We start from the raw sequence: 11,751 nt of genomic DNA on the forward strand, positions 1-11,751 counted from the left end.
AATTTGATGCAAACACCAAAAATAAACAGCTGTTGCAGTCATGCCTAACCAAATATATACAACAAAGTTTGAAGGCTTGAGATGGACAAACTTACATTATTGGTGAAGACAGGCTCTATAAAGGCCTTGTCCATGCTGATGGGGGGGGGGGGGAATTCAAGAAGTTTACCACCGAATCTTCTTCAAAAGCATTGCCTTTATTCTACATTTTGTTAAGAGTAAATATAGATGTGATAATATACGAAAAAATGGAGAATATTTAAGATAAGATGGAGAGTGATGCTACATAACCAAGTAGTTATAAATGTAAGTGCAGCAATACATGCAAAAGGTACATCCAAGAGCAATGCACATCTAAACTTCTTCAGTACCAACCTTATGGTAAGAGTAAATATAGATCTGTTGTGTAGAAAATGGAGGGCAAAGGAAAATAAGCTGCAGAGTGATGGTACATGAACAACTACCTGTCATTATAAGTACACTGATAAAGGACATCATGTACTTACAAGAACAATGCAGAGCTAAAAAAATATTGGCATTGGATATATTCTACACTAATGTAACCATTCATACAGATCAGATAATTTGGAGCGAACAATTGATAAGCAAGCTATCATGCATACTGCTGTCACATAATGAACCAGGTATGTATGCAAGTACAGTGATACAGGACAACAAGTACTAACAAGAGCAAAGCAGCGGGAAGCATATTTGCGATATCCTGTCATTCTTGTCAAACCGGAATTCTTCTTCGAGCAGATTTCCTGCAAAAAAGATCCATAAGGCACATGCGGAAAAGTAGAAGTTCAAATTATCATATGATTTCATAGATAATACCTCATCCTGGGAATGAGACCTGTGCATAACAAGGTTTTTCCATTCAATGTCTTCTAACTTTAGCACATGAGACTTCACCGGAAATTCGTTTATAGACTTGCCATCAAAGTGTGATTTCCTCAGGTAACACCGATACTGCTGCAATGCTTCCTTGAAAAGCACAAGCAAGATTTGCTCGTCATGACTATCCAGATTGACCCTAGCCTAGTTACAACAATGTAATGTAAATCATTGATGTGTTCAATTAGCAGAAAACAGGAAAATAATAACCATGAATAATAGCACTTACACGTAAGTTGGACAGGAAGATGTGAAAATGGTGTTTGTCTTCACAATAATCTTCCCATGATGGGAATATATGCACGTAGTCCCTAACAACATTGAAAGCATTGTCTTTTAAACTAGAAATAAATGGAATGGGGTTCCAATCTGCAGGAATTGGTCGTCTCTGCAGTTGGGATAGGTCTTCAACCGGTGGACTTGCTGTACTTTTTGCTGGAGTGGGATTTTTCTGTGTTACAGCTGGTGCTATGGCAAATAAAATCGGTATACCTTTTGCTGGAGTGAAGGTCCTGTGTGGTGGGGCTAGTGGTGTGGCCAGTGAAGTATGGGTATAGTATGCTGGAGTCGGTCCTACATTTTGTGTCATTGGTTGTACATCCAATATAAGTGGGGTGCTGTCTGATTTCTCCGGCACCACCATGTTTTTCAAGGACTTTGCTGGTGCTCCTTCGGGTTCGGCAATCACCCTCTTCCTTTTTGATGTCTGATGCACAAGAACAACATTTGAGTGGAAAAACATGGTATGATGACAGATGGAACATGTATTGATAATGGATGGGCATGGCATCTCGACATATATAATGAGTAAACTAAGCAGATGGCGGTGCAACAAAGTAGAAGAAATACAAGACAACATATGCAAGATACCCGCAATCAATAAAACATTGCCAAATTAGAACAGGCACCTTGATGGGTGAACAGGACAGGCCATCTGCTTTTGACTCCTCAAGGTTAGAATAGTCATTAGGATCATATTCTGAACAAGAATCAATAGGTGGGGAGCGTATGAGTTTCATTGCATCCAGAATGGCACTCAATGCCTTGGTGCCAATTTTGTAAGTCATTGCAGTGTTTAGCTTCAAGAGTGGACTGCTGCTAGTTCGACACAAAGCAGCTACACAGATCATAGTGTAGATATAACGGGAAAACCTTAAGCATCAGAGTAAAATCAGCAAAGTGGAACTTGCTGGAATATATGTGCTAGTATTGCCAGTACGGCTAGAAAGGCTTCGGATACCAGCTCTCTTCAAGTGAAGGTGCGGTACTGTTAATATCAGTGTAACTCTCAAAGGCGACACAGCTCCCCGCATTTCCTTGCTATTCTAATAGAATTCAAGTGGGCAGGCCACTACAAATCCTATTCCTATGTTTACAAGATCCTACAAGTCAAGGAGGCTCAAAGTGTCCATCACAACCGACCGTATAGACCTCTACACTGCAAATGTCCCTGCTCATCTTCAGTACAAGGAACATACTGTACTACTATCATACTCCCTCCGTTCCAAAATATAAGTCTTGGTAGAGATTTCCACTATGGATCACATGCAGATGTATCCAGATACATTTTAGAGTGTAGATTCACTCATTTTGCTCCATATGTAGTCCATGGTGGAATCTATACAAAGACTTGTATTTTGGAACGGAGAGAATACATATTAAAGAAGAACGAAAGAGGAACATGGTAAAGAAGAGCAAGCAGATTTTGGATAATAAAATGTTGGTTGCGCGGTGCCCACACATGATGAACCAGAGCGCATTAAGAATGCAACTCCCAGCTGTCTCTCGACCATTTCAGGCGGTTGGATTGTTGGGGAACATAGTAATTTCAAAAAATTTCTACGCACACGCAAGATCATGGTGATGCATAGCAACGAGAGGGGAGAGTGTTGTACACGTACCCTCGTAGACCGAAAGCGGAAGCGTTAGCACAACGCGGTTGATGTGGTCGTACGTCTTCACGATCCGACCGATCCAAGTACCGAACGCACGGCATCTCTGAGTTCAGCACACGTTCAGCTCGATGAGGTCCCGCGAACTCCGATCCAGCAGAGCTTCACGGGAGAGTTCCGTCAGCACAACGGCGTGGTGACGGTGATGATGTTGCTACCGACGCAGGGCTTCGCCTAAGCACCGCTACGATATGACCGAGGTGGAATATGGTGGAGGGGGGCACCGCACACGGCTGGGAGACATCAACTGATCAACTTGTGTGTCTAGAGGTGCCCCCTGCCCCTGTATATAAAGGAGCAAGGGGGAAGGCCGGCCGGCCCTCTATGGGCGCGCCAGGAGGAGGAGTCCTCCTCCTAGTAGGAGTAGGACTCCCCTTTCCTACTCCTACTAGGAGGAGGAAAGGAAGGAGGAGAAGGAGAAGGAAGGAGAAGGAGGAAAAGGAGGAAAGGGGGACGGTCCCCTAGTCCAATTCGGTTTGGGCTAGGGGGGGCACGCGCCCAGCCTCCTCTCTTCCACCACTTGTCACATGAGGCTCATTACTTCTTCCTCGTATTCCCGTAACTCCCCGGTACCCCCGAAAATACCCGAATCACTCTGAATCTTTCCGATGTCCGAATATAGTCGTCCAATATATCAATCTTTACGTCTCGACCATTTCAAGACTCCTCGTCATGTCCCGATCTCATCCGGGACTCCGAACTACCTTCGGTACATCAAATCACATAAACTCATAATACAATCGTCACCGAAACTTTAAGCGTGCGAACCATACGGGTTCAAGAACTATGTAGACATGACCGAGACATGTCTCCGGTCAATAACCAATAGTGGAACCTGGATGCTCATATTGGCTCCCACATATTCTACGAAGATCTTTATCGGTCAGACCGCATAACAACATACGTTGTTCCCTTTGTCATCGGTATGTTACTTGCCCGAGATTCGATCGTCGGTATCTCAATACCTAGTTCAATCTCGTTACCGGCAAGCCTCTTTACTCGTTTCGTAATACATCATCCCGCAACTAACTTATTAGTTGCAATGCTTGCAAGGCTTAAGTGATGTGCATTACCGAGAGGGCCCAGAGATACCTCTCCGACAATCGAAGTGAAAAATCCTAATCTCGAAATACGCCAACCCAACAAGTACCTTCGGAGACACCTGTAGAGCACCTTTATAATCACCCAGTTATGTTGTGACGTTTGGTAGCACACAAAGTGTTCCTCCGGTAAACGGGAGTTGCATAATCTCATAGTCATAGGAACATGTATAAGTTATGAAGAAAGCAATAGCAACAAACTAAATGATCAAGTGCTAAGCTAATGGAATGGGTCAAGTCAATCACATCATTCTCCTAATGATGTGATCCCGTTAATCAAATGGCAACTCATGTATATGGTTAGGAAACATAACCATCTTTAATCAACGAGCTAGTCAAGTAGAGGCATACTAGTGACACTCTGTTTGTCTATGTATTCACACATGTATTATGTTTCCGGTTAATACAATTCTAGCATGAATAATAAACATTTATCATGATATAAGGAAATAAATAATAACTTTATTATTGCCTCTAGGGCATATTTCCTTCAGTTTCCCACTTGCACTAGAGTCAATAATCTAGATTACATAGTAATGATTCTAACACCCATGGAGCCTTGGTGCTGATCATGTTTTGCTCGTGGAAGAGGCTTAGTCAGCGGGTCTGCAACATTCAGATCCGTATGTATCTTGCAAATTTCTATGTCTCCCACTTGGACTAAATCCCGAATGGAATTGAAGCGTCTCTTGATGTGTTTGGTTCTCTTGTGAAATTTGGATTCCTTCGCCAAGGCAATTGCACCAGTATTGTCACAAAAGATTTTCATTGGACTCGATGCACTAGGTATGACACCTAGATCGGATATGAACTCCTTCATCCAGACTCCTTCATTTGCTACTTCCGAAGCAGCTATGTACTCCGCTTCACATGTAGATCCCGCCACGACGCTTTGTTTAGAACTGCACCAACTGAGATCTCAACCGTTCAATATAAACATGTATCCGGTTTGCGATTTAGAATCGTCCGGATCAGTGTCAAAGCTTGCATCAACGTAACCATTTACAATGAGCTTTTTGTCACCTGCATATATGAGAAACATATCCTTAGTCCTTTTCAGGTACTTCAGGATGTTCTTGACCGCTGTCCAGTGATCCACTCCAGGATTACTTTGGTACCTCCCTGCTAGACTTATAGAAAGGCACACATCAGGTCTGGTACACAACATTGCATACATGATAGAGCCTATGGCTGAAGCATAGGGAACATCTTTCATTTTCTCTCTATCTTCTGCGGTGGTCGGACATTGAGTCTTACTCAACTTCACACCTTGTAACATAGGCAAGAACCCTTTCTTTGCCTGATCCATTTTGAACTTCTTCAAAACTTTGTCAAGGTATGTGCTTTGTGAAAGTCCAATTAAGCGTCTTGATCTATCTCTATAGATCTTAATGCCCAATATGTAAGCAGCTTCACTGAGGTCTTTCATTGAAAAACTCTTATTCAAATATCCCTTTATGCTATCTAGAAATTCTATATCATTTCCAATCAATAATATGTCATCCACATATAATATCAGAAATGCTACAGAGCTCCCACTCACTTTCTTGTAAATACAGGCTTCTCCAAAAGTCTGTACAAAACCAAATGCTTTGGTCACACTATCAAAGCATTTATTCCAACTCCGAGAGGCTTGCACCAGTCCATAAATGGATCGCTAGAGCTTGCACACTTTGTTAGCTCCCTTTGGATCGACAAAACCTTCTGGCTGCATCATATACAACTCTTCTTCCAGAAATCCATTCAGGAATGCAGTTTTAACATCCATTTGCCAAATTTCATAATCATAAAATGTGGCAATTGCTAACATGATTCGGACAAACTTAAGCATCGCTACAGGTGAGAAGGTCTCATCGTAGTCAATCCCTTGAACTTGTCGAAAACCTTCTGCAACAAGTCAAGCTTTGTAGACAGTAACATTACCATCAGCATCTGTCTTATTCTTGAAGATCCATTTATTATCAATTGCTTGCCGATCAATGGGCAAGTCAACCAAAGTCCACACTTTGTTCTCATACATGGATCCCATCTCAGATTTCATGGCTTCTAGCCATTTTGCGGAATCTGGGCTCACCATCGCTTCTTCATAGTTCGTAGGTTCATCATGATCTAGTAGCATGACTTCCAGAACAGGATTACCGTACCACTCTGGTGCGGATCTTATTCTGGTTGATCTACGAGGTTCGGTAGTAACTTGATCTGCAGTTTCATGATCATTATCATTAGCTTCCTCACTAATTGGTGTAGGTGTCACAGAAATCGGTTTCTGTGATGTACTACTTTCCAATAAGGGAGCAGGTACAATTACCTCATCAAGTTCTACTTTCCTCCCACTCACTTATTTCGAGAGAAACTCCTTTTCTAGAAAGGATCCATTCTTAGCAATGAAAGTTTTGCCTTTGGATCTATGATAGAAGGTGTACCCAACAGTTTCCTTTGGGTATCCTATGAAGACACATTTCTCCGATTTGGGTTCGAGCTTATCAGGTTGAAGCTTTTTCACATAAGCATCGCAGTCCCAAACTTTCAGAAACGACAACTTTGGTTTCTTGCCAAACCACAGTTCATAAGGCGTCGTCTCAACGGATTTCGATGGTGCCCTATTTAATGTGAATGCATCCGTCTCTAAAGCATAACCCCAAAACGATAGTGGTAAATCTGTAAGAGACATCATAGATCACACCATATCTAGTAAAGTACGATTACGACGTTCGGACACACCATTACGCTGTGGTGTTCCGGGTGGCGTGAGTGGCGAAACTATTCCGCATTATTTCAAATGTAGACCAAACTCGTAACTCAATATTCTCCTCCATGATCAGATCGTAGAAATTTTATTTTCTTGTTACGATGATTTTCAACTTCACTCTGAAATTCTTTGAACTTTTCAAATGTTTCAGACTTATGTTTCATTAAGTAGATATACCCATATCTGCTTAAATCATGTGTGAAGGTGAGAAAATAATGATATCCGCCATGAGCCTCAATATTCATCGGACCACATACATCTGTATGTATGATTTCCAACAATTCCGTTGCTCTCTCCATAGTACCGGAGAACGGCGTTTTGGTCATCTTGCCCATGAGGCACGGTTCACAAGTACCAAGTGATTCATAATCAAGTGATTCCAAAAGTCCATCAGTATGGAGTTTCTTCATGCGCTTTACACCGATATGACCTAAACGGCAGTGCCACAAATAAGTTGCACTATCATTATCAACTCTGCATCTTTTGGCTTCAACATTATGAATATGTGTACCACTACTATCGAGATTCATCAAAAATAGACCATTCTTCAAGGGTGCATGACCATAAAAGATATTACTCATATAAATAGAACAACCATTATTCTCTGATTTAAATGAATAACCATCTCGCATCAAAAAAGATCCAGATATAATGTTCATGCTCAACGCTGGCACCAAATAACAATTATTTAGGTCTAAAACTAATCCCGAAGGTAGATGTAGAGGTAGCATGCCGACCGCGATCACATCGACTTTGGAACCATTTCCCACGCGCATCGTCATCTCGTCCTTTGCCAGTGTTCGCTTAATCCGTAGTCCCTGTTTCGAGTTGCAAATGTTAGCAACAGAACCAGTATCAAATACCCAGGTGCTACTGCGAGCTCTAGTAAGGTACACATCAATAACATGTATATCACATATACCATTGTTCACCTTGCCAACCTTCTTATCCGCCAAATACTTGGGGCAGTTCCGCTTCCAGTGTCCAGTCTGCTTGCAGTAGAAGCACTCAGTTTCAGGCTTAGGTCCAGATTTGGGTTTCTTCTCCTGAGCAGTAACTTGCTTACTGTTCTTCTTGAAGTTCCCCTTCTTCTTCCCTTTGCCCTGTTTCTTGAAACTGGCGGTCTTGTTGACCATCAACACTTGATGCTCCTTCTTGATTTCTACCTCCGTAGCCTTTAGCATTGCGAAGAGCTCGGGAATTGTCTTATCCATCCCTTGCATGTTATAGTTCATCATGAAGCTCTTGTAGCTTGGTGGCAGTGATTGAAGAACTCTGTCAATGACACTATCAATAGGAAGATTAACTCCCAGTTGAGTCAAGTGATTATGATACCCAGACATTTTGAGTATATGTTCACTAACAGAACTATTCTCCTCCATCTTGCAGCTATAGAATTTATTGGAGACTTCATATCTCTCAATCCGGGCATTTGCTTGAAATATTAACTTCAACTCCTGGAACATCTCATATGCTCCATGACGTTCAAAACATCGTTGAAGTCCCGATTCTAAGCCGTAAAGCATGGCACACTGAACTATCGAGTAGTCATCAGCTTTGCTCTGCCAGACGTTCATAACATCTGGTGTTGCTCCAGCAGCAGGCCTAGCACCTAGCGGTGCTTCCAGGACGTAATTCTTTTGTGCAGCAATGAGGATAATCCTCAAGTTACGGACCCAGTCTGTGTAATTGCTACCATCATCTTTCAACTTTGCTTTCTCAAGGAACGCATTAAAATTCAACGGAACAACAACACGGGCCATCTATCTACAATCAAACATAGACAAGCAAGATACTATCAGGTACTAAGTTCATGATAAATTTAAGTTCAATTAATCATATTACTTAAGAACTCCCACTTAGAAAGACATCCCTCTAATCTTCTAAGTGATCACGTGATCCAAATCAACTAAAACATAAACGATCATCACGTGAAATGGAGTAGCTTTCAATGGTGAACATCAATATGTTGATCATATCTACTATATGATTCACGCTCGACCTTTCGGTCTCAGTGTTCCGAGGCCATATCTGCATATGCTAGGCTCATCAAGTTTAACCTGAGTATTCTGCGTGTGCAAAATTGGCTTGCACCCGTTGTAGATGTACGTAGAGCTTATCACACCCGATCATCATGTGGTGTCTGGGCACGACGAACTTTGGCAACGGTGCATACTCAGGGAGAACACTTTTATCTTGAAATTTAGTGAGAGAAAATCTTATAATGCTACCGTCAATCAAAGAAAGATAAGATGCATAAAAGATAAACATCACATGCAATCAATATAAGTGATATGATATGGCCATCATCATCTTGTGCTTGTGATCTCCATCTTTGAAGCACCGTCATGATCACCATCGTCACCGGCGTGACACCATGATCACCATCGTAGCATCATTGTCATCTCCCCAATCTTATGCTTCCACGACTATCGCTACCGCTTAGTGATAAAGTAAAGCATTACAACGCAATTGCATTGCATACAATAAAGCAACAACCATATGGCTCCTGCCAGTTGCCGATAACTCGGTTACAAAACATGATCATCTCATAGAATAAAATTTAGCATCATGTCTAGACCATATCACATCACAACATGCCCTGCAAAAACAAGTTAGACGTCCTCTACTTTGTTGTTGCAAGTTTTACGTGGCTGCTACGGGCTTAGCAAGAACCGTTCTTACCAATGCATCAAAACCACAACGATAGTTTGTCAAGTTGGTGATGTTTTAACCTTCGCAAGGACCGGGCGTAGCCACAGTTAGTTCAACTAAAGTTGGAGAAACTGACACCCGCCAGCCACCTGTGTGCAAAGCCCGTCGGTAGAACCAGTCTCGCATAAGCGTACGCGTAATGTCGGTCCAGGCCGCTTCATCCAACAATACCGCCGAACCAAAGTATGACATGCTGGTAAGCAGTATGACTTATATCGCCCACAACTCACTTGTGTTCTACTCGTGCACAACATCAACACATAAAACCTAGGCTCGGATGCCACTATTGGGGAACGTAGTAATTTCATAAAAATTCTACGCACACGCAAGATCATGGTGATGCACAACAACAAGAGGGGAGAGTGTTGTCCACGTACCCTCGTAGACCGAAAGCGGAAGCGTTAGCACAACGCGGTTGATGTAGTCGTACGTCTTCACGTTCCGACCGATCCAAGTACCGAACGCACGGCATCTCCGAGTTCAGCACACGTTCAGCTCGATGACGTCCCGCGAACTCCGATCCAGCAGAGCTTCACGGGAGAGTTCCGTCAGCACGACGGCGTGGTGATGGTGATGATGTTGCAACCGATGCAGGGCTTCGCCTAAGCACCGCTACGATATGACCGGGGTGGAATACGGTGGAGGGGGGCACCGCACACGGCTGGGAGATATCAACTGATCAACTTGTGTGTCTAGAGGTGCCCCCCTGCCCTGTATATAAAGGAGCAAGGGGGAGGCCGGCCGGCCCTCTATGGGCGCGCCAGGAGGAGGAGTCCTCCTCCTAGTAGGAGTAGGACTCCCCTTTCCTACTCCTACTAGGAGGAGGAAAGGAAGGAGGAGAAGGAGAAGGAAGGAGAAGGAGGAAAAGGAGGAAAGGGGGGCCGGCCCCCTAGTCCAATTTGGTTTGGGCTAGGGGGGCCGCGCGCCCTGCCTCCTCTCTTCCACCACTTGGCCCATGAGGCCCACTACTTCTTCCTCGTATTCCCGTAACTCCCCGGTACCCCCGAAAATACCCGAATCACTCGGAACCTTTCCGATGTCCGAATATAGTCGTCCAATATATCGATCTTTATGTCTCGACCATTTCGAGACTCCTCTTCATGTCCCCGATCTCATCCAGGACTCCGAACTACCTTCGGTACATCAAATCACATAAATTCATAATACAATCATCACCGAAACTTTAAGCGTGCGGACCCTACGGGTTCGAGAACTATGTACACATGACCGAGACATGTCTCCGGTCAATAGCCAATAGCGGAACCTGGATGCTCATATTGGCTCCCACATATTCTACGAAGATCTTTATCGGTCAGACCGCATAACAACATACATTGTTCCCTTTGTCATCGGTATGTTACTTGCCCGAGATTCGATCGTCGGTATCTCAATACCTAGTTCAATCTCGTTACCGGCAAGTCTATTTACTCGTTCCGTAATACATCATCCCGCAACTAACTTATTTGTTGCAATGCTTGCAAGGCTTAAGTGATGTGCATTACCGAGAGGGCCCAGAGATACCTCTCCGACAACCGAAGTGACAAATCCTAATCTCGAAATACTCCAACCCAACAAGTACCTTCGGAGACACATGTAGAGCACCTTTATAATCACCCAGTTATGTTGTGACGTTTGTTAGCACACAAAGTGTTCCTCCGGTAAACGGGAGTTGCATAATCTCATAGTCATAGGAACATGTATAAGTTATGAAGAAAGAAATAGCAACAAACTAAACGATCAAGTGCTAAGCTAATGGAATGGGTCAAGTCAATCACATCATTCTCCTAATGATGTGATCCCGTTAATCAAATGACAACTCATGTCTATGGTTAGGAAACATAACCATCTTTGATCAATGAGCTAGTCAAGTAGAGGCATACTAGTGACACTCTGTTTGTCTATGTATTCACACATGTATTATGTTTCCGGTTAATACAATTCTAGCATGAATAATAAACATTTATCATGATATAAGGAAATAAATAATAACTTTATTATTTCCTCTAGGGCATATTTCCTTCATGGATGAAGACCCTACGTCTCCTAACCCTTCTTCTTCCTCGTCTCTGACTCTTCCCATACAGAACACCGCACGGGCCGCCGGCCGGACCACCGGCCCCCACCGCCTGTGTTCCTCCGCCACCCCCACCCCCGCCCCAACCCCCACCCGCATCGAGTTTTCTTCGTTCGGCGAGGCCCCACAACCACCCGAGCCCCTTCGATCGCACCGGCGAACTCCGGCGAGCTCTGAAAAATTGACTGACCCAATTTTGAAATTTAGTCTACTGTGATTTAACTAGTGTGGAATATAAAAGGGGAAAACCATAAGCATTGGGAG

The sequence above is a fragment of the Triticum dicoccoides genome, chromosome 4A, assembly GCF_002162155.2.
Source record: "Triticum dicoccoides isolate Atlit2015 ecotype Zavitan chromosome 4A, WEW_v2.0, whole genome shotgun sequence".
Taxonomy (NCBI): Eukaryota; Viridiplantae; Streptophyta; class Magnoliopsida; order Poales; family Poaceae; genus Triticum; species Triticum dicoccoides.